Here is a 15,957-nt window from a genome sequence, read left to right as displayed (position 1 = left end):
TCCTCTGGGAGAGCATTCCAGGTGTCCAGCACTCGCTGCATGAAACAGAGCTTCCTGATATTTGTCCTGGACCTGTCCCCCCTCAGCTTCAGTCTATGTCCTCTTGTCCGTGTCACATTAGACATAGTAAATAACTGCTTTCCCTGCTCCATTTTGTCTAATTGGTTTATAATTAACATCTGAATAATTTATAATAAATTGAAGGCAGGCCTATTCAAAGTAAGACAAACAGTTTAGAAAATTAGCAGAGAGAGAAGTGTGAAGTCTCACTTCTGATTTTAGGTTTTCACTGCTAAAACACCCCCTAAAAAAGGTAACCTAGATGGCTGGGATGCCCTTTCACAGGAAAAGGTGGGGCCAAACACTGATGGAATTCAGAAGAGCGACGGATAAACACAAGAGGATCCCTATGTAGTATGAAGATGGAATAAAGGTATCAAGCATGTCTACACACAGTAAAACTTACATTAAAAAAGGCAAAGAATGGGATAGATTTCAGCAGGAGTCAGTTAAACCCTACAGACAAGGGGGGGATGAATAACCTACATGGAGTCACATATACAATGCTATTCTGAGCAGACTAGATGGGTAATGCTGGTCTTATCTGCTATCAACATGTGTAGATGTATATTGGGACAACATCACATCCCCTAGTACAGTGGTCTCAAACCCTTTGCAGGGCCACATTTTGGATTTGTAGGTACTTGGAGGGCCTCAGAAAAAAATAGTTAATGTCTTATTAAAGAAATTACAATTTTGCATAAGGGAAAAAATTCTTTATAGTTTATAAATCTTTCCTTTCGGCTAAGTCTTAATAATAATATTGTCATTTATAGTTAAAGAGACATATGATCAAGAAAATGTTTTATTTTACTTTTGTGATTGATAAGCATACAGAGGGCCTCAAAATAGTACATGGCGGGCCGCATGTGGCCCCCGGGCCATCAATTTGAGACCACTGCCCTAGTGCTTTCTCACTCCCCCTAACTTGTTTTGTATCCTCCACTCAGTTTTTATACTTTTTCTGGGCTGATGATTCCTCAATGGCAAAACATATCAATTTAATTACAGTAGAAAACTTGTTTAGCAGTAGAACCTGTGGTGCAAAAGTCCAACTTCTTTTTTACCCTACAAGAGCTTGAAATTAGCTAAACAATAAATGCTTGCTTAGAAGGAGGGATGCCCAAACCCTGCCAGCTGAAGTGGGCCACCCCCTGGTGCAAACACATCGATGACATGCTTTCTATCTGCTGACACCATCACTCCTTGTACAGTCTCAGTTCATGCATACAAACTAAGCATGTGCAAGGAGTACTGGTCAGCCCCAAACAGTTAATGGTATGAATTTTACTGCACTCTTGAGAGAACTTTCACAAAGCAATACAGTAATTGTAATACTGAACAGCAGTAGTACATCCTAAGAATGGAGTGACCTTCCTGGAAGGACAATAGCTGAAACAAACAAAAATTGACCCTGGATTCTCCACAGAACATCAAAAGCAAAAAACACGGTGGAGAAGATGGCCAAGATGCAGGCTTTTAGTGAAGGTACAGTCATATAATCCACATGATAGATGTCTAGGACCCAAAAGATGGGGATGTTTGGACCCAACACGGTCCGTGTTTTGACTTCCCTGTCTTCCTCAGGGATCCCTAGAAATCCGAAGGCAAAAACACATGGATCAAAAGGCTAAGAAGAACAGTCCTGCTCAGGAGTGCTGTGCGATAAAATGTAGCTGAAATGCTATAGGACAATAGCTAAAACTTGAACGAGTATAGGGAAATTAGAGGTTTTGGGTAATGCCTATATAGACTGTTTAAAACAAAACCTTGATCATAAAATATAGATGGAAAACTGGATGTTGAATTCAGTATTAATGTTGGAAGACTCATAGATAACTGACTCTTGTAGTCCTCTATCATAGTTGTAACAAATCCTGGGAAAACTTGGGAATAATATGGAAGGCAGTACTGGGAAAGGGGTGTGGGGAGAGTCAGCAGATTTTAGAAACAAGCAGATAATATTTTATATTTTTTTTAAAAAAACAAAAACCCTTCACTATTGCTGGTCAAAAAGTGAGCTAACATGTTTCTCCTTTTCAGACAAACCACTAAAATCCCAGCCTCTTATTGGGATTTATTCATTAACCACCTTCATGAAGAGACTCAACTAAGGCAGCTTAAAGTAGGTTCTCATATGCTACCATGAACTATGCACAACTTTTGTTGTTTCCTTTAAAGAGGATGGGCTGACAATCTTATGAATAATTTATTTTTTAAAATGATAGAGGCAATAGCATAGCTGAATGTAGGGGTAAAGGGGGAAGGATACAGTATGGCTGGAAATGATGGACAATGTACAATGTGCATGAGACCATATTGTATTTATGTTCAGAATATACATTTATGTTTCCAATAGAACAGGGACAATGTAACAAAAGGAGTCAGAAAAGAAACTTGGCTGTAATTGAAAAGATTGGCTCAGGTAAATTGAACCAACATGTGAGAAGGACCCGCTATACTTTAACTTAGCTCAGAGATATGTAACTCTGAAGAGGGGGAGGTTACCCCCTCTTGGAGTAAGAGTTTTTCATCCAATCATAGCATAATCATTACTAAAAACGGATCCGACTCATGAAGGTATGAAACCATTGAAAAACTGTATATATAACTTTTGAATAATACTGCTTTCAAAAAATTTTTTAAAGAGTTCAATGGGTAATTGCGTTCAGGTTGTCACTAGAGGTGTGAAAGTGTACTTAACTTGTATACGAAATACAGCTTCTCAAGGTCCCGACGCGGCCCCGTTTCGGCGTCTGCTTCAGGAGACCCCGCCAACTGAGAGTGAGATTTTTGCAAAAGAGTCACACCATGTATACGTTCTCTAACTGTGATCTGAAATGCAAAAACAAAAGAAATAAAAATGCACCAGGAACGAGCACTGAGACTCTGAAGGCTACTGTAACTGTGCAAGGTAATAAAGCATTAATAACTGACAAGGCTGGAAGAAGCACAAAAGATACATACCAGTCAAAAATTAAAGAAGTTCCGTGCAACGGAGAACGCCGGCACCCGCTCCGATTTTTAAACCGGAGCGGGAGGGAAAAAACCGAGCGTAAGAACGTAATGACGTCATAGATTCACATTGCAGAAGCATGAAAAAAATTTTTTTTACAGGTGGGGAGCTGTAAAAGAGAGAGAGAGCCAGACGTGATCAGAGGAATGCTACCCACTCTATCTCATTGTTGAGGCCATTCGGGTGGAGGGTATTTAAGTTGAAAATCCATTTTTGTTCTCTCCTCCACAACATACGGGTAATGTCACCTCCCCTGGGGCAAGATATGCAGTCCAACACTGTAAATGTAAGATCTTGCAAAGTGTGATTAACCTGTTGCCAATGCTGCACCAGGGGGCCATGGGCTGGGAGGCACATTCATACAATGAGCAACAAGCATCGGATCTATTATCAGCTTTTCATTTATTCACTTCAGAAGACAGTACTGTTATACCTACTGATTGGGAGCATTTAGAAAATTTACAGAAGCGTATTGTGCATGCCGAATTGCACGCAGCCACATTAGCAGAATACTGCAGATTAAAGAGGATCCCTCGTGGGCTTCGCCTGAGGACAGAACCTAGGCTGTGTTCTTAGACAACACGGCATTCCTAGACAAATGGAATGCGATTCTTAATAAGTGTTCATTAGATCTTATGCTTTTAGTCATAGAGACTACCAAAATAGAATTAGACACCTATCAGGAGGAATTTCAACAGGCTAAGACCACTCTTCAAAATAGTACTAACACTGATGAATACACCAAATCTTTACAGGAGATTAATTCCAAAATTGAGGGGTTTAAGGAGGATTTAAGGAAGACCAAAATTAAAAAATTACGCCGGGATGAGATGGACCATACCAAAGGTTTTGTTTACGCATGGATGGACAAGGCCCGTAATATCAAACGCCTGAAACATCCTACATACACACAGACGTCCTCAGATTCATCAGAAGATGATCGTAAAACACGACAGGGGTCCGCCCAAAACCAATCCCATAATGTCCATTTTCAGGGGGGTTCCAAACCACCCAACAAAAGACCGGCGAGGTCCAAACCCACAAGAGCGCAACCTTAACATCTAATATTTTCAACCTCTCACACCATACTCTCTCTCCCATAGAGGCATCAGTATTGAATAAGGGACTTTCTTTTGTCCCTACTAGTCATTATTATGCCTTTGACACAAGAGTGGCTCTGTTCAAATTTATTAGGTCCTGTAAACTTAAAAAATTCTTCTATACAGATGAAGTCGTTTCAGACCTACCTTGTGAAAGCACACATACTTTACATGTTAAATCCACCTGGTGCCCTCCGGGCACAGTTGACCCACACATTCAAACTTTTGAAGACTTGATACTGCGGGACATTGGCAGTTTAGAGAGGGCTCCTCCCCCCACCCGGTTTAATTTAACTAGACAACAACATCTAGCAGTTTTGTCTTTAGCCACCGACACAAGTATTGTGATACATCCTGCTGATAAGGGAGGGGGTGTGGTCATTCAAGATTCTCATGATTATGTTATGGAAGCACATCGTCAGCTTAGTGATTCTACATACTATGAGCCTTTACAGCAGGACCCCACGCAATCCATACTCGACATCATCTCTCATCTACTGGTACAAGCTTTAGAAATGGGAGTAATTACAGATAGGGAATTTAGATTTTTGAGTTGTAAACATCCACGGATACCTGTTATCTATTTTGTTCCAAAGATTCACAGACCGATTGTATCCGGCATTGGATCCCTTCTTGAACCCTTATCAGCTTTTGTAGATTTTTTTCTTAAAGAAAGGGTTCCACTGGCTCCCTCTTACGTATTGGACTCTACCAGCATGATCCAGTTTTTGTCATCATTTCAGAACATACCCAAGGATGCCATCTTGCTTACCTTTGACATTACTGCGTTGTATACCAACATTCCCCAACGTGAAGCTATTGAAGTCATTCGAACAGAATTACAATCTCAAGACTTATCTGAAACCAGAATTCAGTTTCTGTTGGATGTAGCGCATGTGGCACTTAGCATGAATTATTTTCAATTCGACCAGGACTTTTATAAACAGATCAAAGGCACTGCTATGGGGTCAAAAATGGCCCCTTCCATAGCATGCCTGTATGTGTCTCAATTTGAACAACTGTTTCTATATTCATCTGATTTTTGGCAGTATTTTTTGTTCTGGAGGAGATATATTGATGATGTGTTCGCTGTGTGGACTGGCACAGTGTCCGACCTGTTGGCATTTTGTGATTGGCTTAACAGTTGTGATCCTAACCTTCAGTTTACTATGACTAAGGATTGTCACCAGGTATCCTTTCTAGACATCAATATTATTTTGCATCAAGGTAGTTTCCAGACATCTATCTACCGCAAACCCACCGATAGGAACAATTTACTTCAATATGACAGTTTTCATCCCAAACATTTAAGGAACAATATACCCACTGGACAATTTTTATGTCTTAGGAGACTATGTTCTACGGTAGAAGAATATGTGCACAGGGCGGAGGAAGTAAGGCACAGATTCCTATTAAAAGGATATCCACCAGCAGTACTCAAGAAAGCCTGCAAGAGAGGCTTATATGCCAATCGTTCTCTGCTACTACAGTCACAATCTAAACCTGAATCTAGTCCATTAGTTTGTGTTATACCATACTCTATTCATGCTTTCCAAATTAAGAAAATCATTAAACAACACTGGTCTATCATGCAGTATCATGAAGCCTTTCATGAGGTCCCCAGGTTTGCTTTCTCCAAATCTCTGAATCTTAAACAGAAACTTACTCATTCTCAGTTTCTGAGTCAGCCTTTTCAACAATCCCCACGGGGACAGCATTCTCCGTGTGGACGTTGTAAAATATGTCAATACAGTGTTACCGTTCAACAAATGTTACTTTTGCCTCATCTGAAGTACACGCAGTGCAGTACTAATTGCAATTCTCATCCTGTAGTGTATGCCATATCATGTCCGTGCCAGCTCGTGTATGTGGGGTGCACCACCCGGAGTCTGAAACTCCGCATTGGGGAACATATAAGTCGTATTCGAACAGGGGTACAGGAAGCCCCCCTGGTGCAGCATTGGCAACAGGTTAATCACACTTTGCAAGATCTTACATTTACAGTGTTGGACTGCATATCTTGCCCCAGGGCAGGTGACATTGCCCGTATGTTGTGGAGGAGAGAACAAAAATGGATTTTCAACATAAATACCCTCCACCCGAATGGCCTCAACAATGAGATCGAGTGGGTAGCATTCCTCTGATCACGTCTGGCTCTCGCTCTCTTTTACAGCTCCCCACCTGTAAAAAAAAAATTTTTTTCATGCTTCTGCAATGTGAATATATGACATCATTACGTTCTTACGCTCGGTTTTTTCCCTCCCGCTCCGGTTTAAAAATCGGAGCGGGTGCCGGCGTTCTCCGTTGCACGGAACTTCTTTAATTTTTGACTGGTATGTATCTTTTGTGCTTCTTCCAGCCTTGTCAGTTATTAATGCTTTATTACCTTGCACAGTTACAGTAGCCTTCAGAGTCTCAGTGCTCGTTCCTGGTGCATTTTTATTTCTTTTGTTTTTGCATTTCAGATCACAGTTAGAGAACGTATACATGGTGTGACTCTTTTGCAAAAATCTCACTCTCAGTTGGCGGGGTCTCCTGAAGCAGACGCCGAAACGGGGCCGCGTCGGGACCCTGAGAAGCTGTATTTCGTATACAAGTTAAGTACACTTTCACACCTCTAGTGACAACCTGAATGCAATTACCCTTTGAACTCTTTAAAAAAATTTTTGAAAGTAGTATTATTCAAAGTTATATATACAGTTTTTCAAATGTTTTTCAATGGTTTCATACCTTCATGAGTCGGATCCGTTTTTACTAATAATTATGCTATGATTGGATGAAAAACTCTTACTCCAAGAGAGGGTAACCTCCCCCTCTTCAGAGTTACATATCTCTGAGCTAAGTTAAAGTATAGCGGGTCCTTCTCACATGTTGGTTCAATTTACCTGAGTCAGTCTTTTCAATTACAGAATATACATTTGGCATTCCAGATACATGCATCTAAGGTACAGAAGCTGATATACATCTGCAATATTTCTCCAGGTTTTGGTACAATGTACACAAGAATACTGAGTCTGCTACTAATGTACTAGAGTAATAGTTTAAAGCCTAATCCTCAGGGACCACTTGGGTTTTTGGGATATAGACAATGAATATGCATGAGAGATTTATATGTAGGGGAGGAAGTGCATGCTAATGTATCATGCATATTCATTGTGGATATCCTAAAAACCCAACTGACCAGGTGGTCTGAGGACGGGGTTGAAAACCACTGCATTAGAATGTATGCATGTTTTCATGGTGCTTGGCATACTCTGGTTGCATACATATTTTACATGTCCATATTTGCATACAATTTGTTGAGTACAGAGAGTGTAGACAAAATAGGCTTAACCTCCTATAGCTATGCAGACATCACCATTCTCTTTCCTTTTGATCAGCCAACGCCCACCATGACAGACACTACACAGAACTCTAGAAACAGTAGCAACATGGATAAAAGACACAAACTAAAACTGAACCCAGACAAAACAAAATTCATACTTCTTGGGAAAAAATAAACAAAAAACCCCCAACCATAACAAACCTAGTAATAAACTCAATCACATACCCCATTCAACCCACTCTAAAACTTCTGGGAATGATGACAGACAGATGCTGCACCATGCAACCACAAATCAACAAAACTATATAAAAATCATTCGCGAGAAACAATACAGAAATCATTCGCGAGAAACCTAAGGCAAGTTCGAAAATTCTTCGACAGAAAACAATTCCAGCTCATGGTCCAGTCCCTAGTCCTAGGTCTCCTTGACTACTGCAACATCTTCTATCTCACCTGCCCCGCAACAATGATAAAACAACTACAAACAGTACAAAACACAGCCCCGAGACTAATCTATTCACTAAGAAAACACAACCATATCACCGAAGCATACCTCGACTCACACTGACTCCCAATTCAAGCAAGAATGCTATTTAAATTCTACTGTCTATTATTTAAATCCATAAATGGTGACAGCCCAGCCTACTTGAAACTAATCCAAACTACCACAACCAGACACAGGAGAACCAAGACATCATTCACATACCCTCTAATCAGAGACATCAAACAGAAAAAACCGCACGATGGCCTTCTAGCGACACAGGCAGCAAAACTAGACCGCCAACTCTCCAATCTACTAATCGTGACCCCAGACTACAAAACTTTCAGAAAAGAAATAAAAACCCTGCTATTCAAGAAATCCATGAAGACTAACGCTATATGAAACATTTCAATCCTCTGAGGCAACCAACTATACTCTGTAACACCTCTGGACATGTCCAGAAATCCTCTTCTGTAATCCGCCTTGAACCGCAAGGTAATGGCGGAATAAAACTCACTAAGGTAATGTAATTTTACATGCACTTTAGTTTTTCCTCCCAGTCATTGAGGGCTGCTGATGGAAGTAATAGGCTTGCAAATCTCTCTCGTGCACACTTATTAGTGGTATCCTGAAAACATGGGAGTAAGCACCAAGGCGTCAGCGAGGCCAAATGGTGGCAGAGGTAGTGCTTAAAACCTTCAAGCTTAACAGACCATCATTTGTACTATCTGAACCAATTATAGGTGCAACATAATCTATTGTAATAACCCCATTAGAACCGGCTGATGCTGGTCCAAAAAGTGGTTCACGTAGCTTCCATTTTTGGTATGATGCGGACAATAATATATTTTTTTCCCTTACAACTTCAACAATATTGAGCTCATTACTGCCCTGGCTAATTATTGTGGTATGGAGGAGAAGGTATCAGAGGCAACAAGGAGGTCAACCTCTTCTCTACATCCATTACACAATCAGAATGTGGACTCGTACCAAGGCTCAAGGTAGTGACACTATGATAGAACTTTGGAGTCCAATGTCCACTTTATCATTTTTAAAGCTGCAGAATACAGTTGTCAGGAAAGAGTGGGCAGCAAAGTTTCTCACACAGTTTTATTTCTCCTAATCCCTCTAGAAACTATATCTGCATATCTTACTACCTTCCTGAAGATGCTGCATTTAAACAGCAACCACATTTTACGTAAAGTTGCACCAGACTTTCCTGTGTGTGTCATTTTGTCTACTTTCAGAACACCTAGTTTACAAGTGGACCCTTTTAATTGTTCCAGTGCAATTTCTAGATGGAAAACCAAGTGGGCACCAGGCTATTGCAGAATACCTCTTGGCCCACCCCTGCTGTTTCCAGTGAAAACAGTAGCTGAAGAAACAACTGTCACACCTTATATGTTTTGATAAAGAATTACCCACCACTGACAGAACTTTCCAATAGTGTTTTTTACCCATATCCCCCTGAGATGCAACTGTAGTTACCAGTAAGTACATTCCATGGCAACATTTCAGCTCAAGGGGGCTTTTGATATCAAAACTATAGAGAAGGAAAGTTCCATCTTATGTACGCCTATGTAGAATTTTGCCAAGTTAAAACTCTAAGTGCACACTAAAAGCATTGCAAATAGGTATCATTCAGTAAAAGGGTAGTTTGCAAGTAAGATTGTGTTGCACAGGGGTGGGGTGAATATGTTTATTAAACATTATACCATCTTTTTTGGCAAACAGGTCAAGGTGGTGTACAGTCTAAAAGGGAAAATAAGAGACCTTAAAAATACAAATTCCTAAGAGGATAGAGAAGTATAAAAACAGACTTAGCAGGAGTCCATAGTACTCAGCCACCAAAGACTAGTTTAAAAAAAAAGTGAGATTTCAAAAGATGTTTATCAAAAGACCCTTCATTACAAACAGTAGCAGGAATATCATTCCAAAATTTTGGAGCTAAAAAATTAAATGCTGAATTAGGAGTGGATTCAAATCTAGGCTGCCTAAGATTTGGAGACACAAGATGATGGAAATCCAAGGACCTGAGAGAATGAGAGGGAGTATAGGGAATGGCAAGAGAAGAGAGATAGGATGGGGCACATTGATAGTAAGCTTTATGAGTGATATCTTAAAATGGATATTAAAAAAAAAAAAAAAAGCCAGTGTAGCTTGAGGAATAATGGAGTAACAGTCATTTCTATAGGCCCTGCATAAGACACAGAAGGCAGAGTTTTTAGGTGTCTAAAGGCATTTGGTCTGGGAGCAAGGAATGACCACATAAACCAGTGGTCTCAAACTCTCGGCTCGGGGGTCACAAGCGGCCCACCAGGTACTATTTTGAGGCCCTCAGTATGTTTACCATAATTACAAAAGTAAAATAAAACAGTTTCTTGATCATATGTCTCTTTAGTTATAAATTACAATATTATTATTAAGACTTAGCCAAAAGGAAAGATTTATAAACTACAAAGAGTTTTACCTCATGCAAAATTGTAATTTCTTTAATAAGACATTAACTATTTTTTCTGCGGCCCTCCAAGTACCTACAAATCGAAAACGTGGCCCTGCAAAGAGTTTGACTTTGAGACCACTGACATAAACCAAGTTGCAATAATCAAAGTGCAAAATCATAAAAGCATGAACAAGAGTATGCAAAGAGGAAAAGTCAAAGTAGTATGTTTGCAGCGCATGCTTATATGTTGCATGAATGTGGGACTGAGTGGAAGCACACTTTCACAGCTGAATTCTCCACTTAAGGACAGTCAGTCTCTTTCATTTTCATTCTCACCCCCATATGTAGTCACTTTCCTACAGTATTCCCCCTCCTTCCTCATTCTGCAGCAGTCACTTACCCTGTCCTGGTTTGTGCTGGCCAGCTCCTGCACCATTTCCAGAGCTGCCTGCTTTTCAACCAGCAGAGAATAGGTCCCCACTGACCTTCCAATTTTATCACAGAAAGAGGAGCTGTTGCTCTTGCTTCTTCAGCAGGCAAGGGTTGTGTCCTCACCAGCATACTCATCTCTGTGCCAAAAGGTTCCCCCCCCCCCCCAACCACCACCATTTTTATGCAACTAGGGTTCAGGTGCCCATTGTAAATGTTTGACATACCTGTATGTAAACCATTTTGAGTATGGTTGTAAAACTACAAAAAGGCAGTATACAAGTCCCAATCTTTACCAATTCTTCTGCTACAGCTCGACTGCTTTCTGCTGGACAGAATTACATAGATGGTGCTATTGCTCTAGAGCAGGGGGGTCTCCACAAGGGCCACATTGGGAACTTCAGCACTTTTCAGTGGACTGTAGTAAAAAGTACATAAATAAATAAATAATTCTAGATATGAGTTTTATTGAAAGAAAATTTTATAAACTAATTACAGAGTATGTGAGATTAAATTATTGTATATTAATGACAATGAACACTACCAGCAAATTCTCATATTTTCATCACAAATCATAATAAAACCATTAATATGAATGACGGAACTGTTTTTGTGTTTTTAAAATCTTATTAAACTGAAATTCAAATTTTGAAATGCTAATTACACGTAGCAACTTCAAATGCTCATCAAATAAATTTGCCTTATATTTTGACTTGATATATTTCATTCAGGAAAAAGTTTGTTCGTCAATTCTTATGTTCTTAAGATACATTATCCCAAAAATGGAGATAAATTTACAAGCAAATTTCTTCAAATTTGGAAACTGCTCAGAGTTCAAAAATGTATAAAAATTGATCAAGTTTCCTGCCATGTATTTATCTTTAATATGTTCATTTGTCTGAAGTTCAATAATTTCCAATTGGATTTGATTTGGGACATCAGCAACATCACAGTCAAACAGATTTCCCTAGCATTGGCATCCAAATCAGCAAATCGCTTTTGAAATTGTTGTTTAAGATCTGAAATAACTAAATTTGCGAAGAAAGGAAATTCTGCTTCACCCAGATTCAATTTAAAGATTAATCACAATGCCAGAGCTACCTACAATGCCATGAATTGACATTGTCGATCAAGGCCGAACAAATACGATGAAATACCGCAAAGTATACAATTATGATTCAGTATTAAATAAAGTTGTAAATAATATTAATATTAACATAATATGGATCATCAATATATTTTGAGCACAATTATAATTAATGCATTTGAAATCTTTCAACATCCCATGGTTTTGTTGGGGTTTTGTTTTTTATCCCAGGACAAGCAGGCAGCATATTCTTAACGCATGGGTGACGTCACCGACGGAGCCCCGGTACGGACCTTTTTAACTAGAAAGTTCTAGTTGGCCGCACCGCGCATGCGCGAGTGCCTTCCCACCCGACGGAGGAGAACGTGGTCCCCAGTTTCTTCATTTCCGCGGAGCGAAGAAGACGCATGTGTTTTCAACGGCCGTTGAAAAACTAATTTTTGCCTTCCCGCTCGTGTAATTTTTCACTTTCTTCCTTTTTTCTTATCGGATTCCCTTTATTTTTGTTTAAAAAAAAAAATAAAAAAAAACTCGTCGAGTTTTCCTTATTTTTTCAGGCCGGCCCCAGCGGGGCCTGTTGCCACCATACAGGCCTCCGGGTTCGATTTTGCGGAGGCCGTGTTTCCATTCATGCCCCCTCAACCGGGTTTTAAGAAGTGCCAGCGGTGTGCACGCCCGATCTCCCTCACCGACCCACACAATTGGTGCCTCCAGTGCTTGGGTCCAGAGCATCGGGCTGACACCTGCACCCGCTGTGCTACGCTTAAAAAGCGTACTTTGAAAAATCGGCAGATCCAGCAAAATATTTTGTTTGGTACCGGATCTGCCATGGAACCGGCTGCGACGTCGACGGCACCACAAAAGTCGGCACCGACGACATCGACACCACTGGACCCTTCCTCGGGGTCGTTGGGCCCAGGTAAGCCGGCTAAGAAGCCTCCCACTTCCCTTGAGCGCCCTCCTGCCATGGTTGCGACACCGGCCCTCCCGGCACCGCACCGGCACCGCAAACGCTCCGCTCCGATCTCGGTGAGTGCCTCATCATCGGCCTCCTCATCGCCGGAGCGTAGAGCGGCACCTATGGTACCGAAGAAGAAAAAAGCGGTACCGGTGCCTCCCTTGGACGACCGCATCGCGGCCATACTCCAAACACAGTTACAGGAGCAGCTGCAACAACAGCTCCAACAACTGTTGCCGGCGTTGCTGGCACCGCACCTTCCGGTACGGGACCGGTCCGAGCCTCACACTGTCCCATCGGTGTCAACCCCCTCGGTACCGATTAATACTTCCATGCCGGTGCTCTTGGCAGAAACACCTACAGTACATACCCATGATGCTGCCGACCCTGTCCAGTCCCAGGAACGACATCGGTCTTCCTCACCCGGTACCGCCTCGGTGCGCTCAGGCAAATCTCTTTCAAAGACCCGCCATGCCGAGCCCTCCACACCGATGTCCAAACGTACGCACCCCGACGTTAGGGACCCAGATTTGTGGGAAGACTCCCCTCACGGTACCGAGGAGGACGCTTCGTCAACTGACGAAGAACCCTCCATGACCGACACCGTCTCCAAACCAGAGCAATCCTCTTTCTCCAAATTCCTTAGGGAGATGTCAGCCTCCACCCCTCCTGGCAGAGAGGGAAAAACCATGGATAAATTTGGTAAGCGCCTTTTCCAAAATGCCATGTTAGCCAATAGAGCCAACAACTACACCTTCCACTTCTCCTTCTACATGAAGCATCTGGTGCAACAGCTCTTTCCATTCCCTTAGAGTCCGACTCTAAAAAGTCTCAGGCTTTCCTCGATGCCCTAGACTTTGAGCAACCTCTCAAAGAATTTCTGAAGTTGCCCGTCCACGACATCTTACGGGAAACTTTCTATAAAAACTGGGAAGCTCCCCTCACAGTTCCTGGAGCCCCTCGTAAATTGGATAGCTTGTACCGGGTTATTCCAATCCCAGGATTTGATAAGCCTCAATTGCCCCACGAGCCCCTCCTGGTGGAATCTACTTTGAAAAAATCTCAGGTTTCCAGTGTATATGCCTCCACCCCTCCTGGCAGAGAGGGAAAAACCATGGATAAATTTGGTAAGCGCCTTTTCCAAAATGCCATGTTAGCCAATAGAGCCAACAACTACACCTTCCACTTCTCCTTCTACATGAAGCAACTGGTGCAACAGCTCTCCTCCTTACAGAAATACCTTCCTGAACGTAAGGTCCCTCTTTTCCAGCAACATATTTGCAGCCTCCTCCAACTCAGGAAATTCATGGTTCGCTCCATCTACGACTCATTTGAGCTGACCTCTCGCGCATCTGCCATGGCGGTGGCCATGCGACGTTTGGCATGGCTGAGAGTCTCTGACCTGGACATTAACCACCAGGACCGCCTGGCTAACGCACCTTGTCTGGGTGATGATCTCTTCGGAGAGTCCCTGGACTCAACCCAGAAACTCTCAGCACATGAGACCAGGTGGGACACTCTGATTAAACCTAAAAAGAAGACTCCACCTGCTCGCACCTACAGACAGCAGTCTTCCTACCGGCGCAGGTTCTCGGCCAGACCTCTCAACCCGCCTCAACAGCAGCCTCGCCGACCTCGTCAACAGCATCAATCTCAGGCTCGCTCACAGTCTCACCAACCTGCCAAGCCTCTCCCTCCGTCAAAACCATCTCAGCCCTTTTGACTTTTTCCTCCAGGGCATAGCCAGTCTCCCATCATCATTGCCTCTTCCTCAGCCTATCGGAGGTCGCCTCCAAATCTTCCTCAGCCGTTGGGAGGTCATCACATCAGACCAATGGGTCCTCAACATCATTCGCCACGGCTACTCTCTCAACTTCCAGACTCTTCCACCAGACAATCCTCCCGTAGAGTCTGCTTCTCACTCCTCCCAAACCCCCCTCCTCCTGAGGGAAATCCAATCCCTCCTTCTTCTCAATGCCATCGAAGAGGTGCCTCCGGACCAAAGGGGTCAGGGATTCTACTCCCGCTACTTCCTGGTTCCCAAGAAGACAGGAGACCTTCGTCCCATCCTCGATCTCAGGGATCTCAACAAGTGTCTGGTCAAGGAGAAGTTCAGAATGCTCTCCCTTGCCACGCTTTACCCTCTTCTCTCTCAACACGACTGGCTATGTTCCCTGGACCTCAAAGAGGCCTACACTCACATCCCAATCAATCCGACTTCACGTCGCTACCTATGGTTTCAGATACAGCACCCTCACTATCAGTACAAAGTGCTACCTTTTGGCCTCGCTTCATCGCCCAGGGTGTTCACCAAGTGCCTTATTGTGGTGGCGGCCTTCCTCAGGTCTCACAACCTCCAGGTGTTTCCCTACTTGGACGTTTGGTTGGTGAAAGCACCTACGTCTCCACTTGTGCTACGAGCCACTCATCACACCATCTCTTTCCTCCATCTCCTGGGGTTCAAGATCAACTACCCCAAGTCGCATCTGCTTCCCACACAGCGACTTCAGTTCATTGGAGCAGTTCTCGACACCACACTAATGAGGGCGTTTCTCCCCTCCGACCGTCAACGGACCCTGCTCCACCTCTGTCGTCAGGTGCTCCTTCATCACTCCATTCCTGCCCGACAGATGATGGTCCTCCTGGGCCACATGGCCTCGACGGTCCATGTGCTTCCTCTGGCGCCACTCCACCTCAGGACACCTCAATGGACTCTTGCCAACCAATGGTCACAGACCACGGATCTTCTTTCTCATCCCATCTCTGTGACATCGTCTCTTCAGCAATCTCTTCAATGGTGGTTGAACTCCTCAAATCTTTCCAGGGGTCTACTCTTTCATCTACCCCCTCACTCCATGATCATAACCACGGATGCCTCCCCCTATGCGTGGGGAGCTCACCTGGGAGATCTACGCACCCAGGGACTCTGGACCCCGCAGGAGCGTCAACATCACATCAATTTCCTGGAACTCAGAGCCATGTTCTATGCTCTCAAGGCCTTCCAGCACCTTCTCTGCCCTCAGGTTCTTCTCCTGTGCACAGACAATCAAGTTGCCAT

The sequence above is a fragment of the Geotrypetes seraphini genome, chromosome 2, assembly GCF_902459505.1.
Source record: "Geotrypetes seraphini chromosome 2, aGeoSer1.1, whole genome shotgun sequence".
NCBI classification, from domain to species: domain Eukaryota; kingdom Metazoa; phylum Chordata; class Amphibia; order Gymnophiona; family Dermophiidae; genus Geotrypetes; species Geotrypetes seraphini.
The sequence above is the reverse complement of the archived record's forward strand: the minus strand, read 5'-3'. Positions refer to the sequence as shown.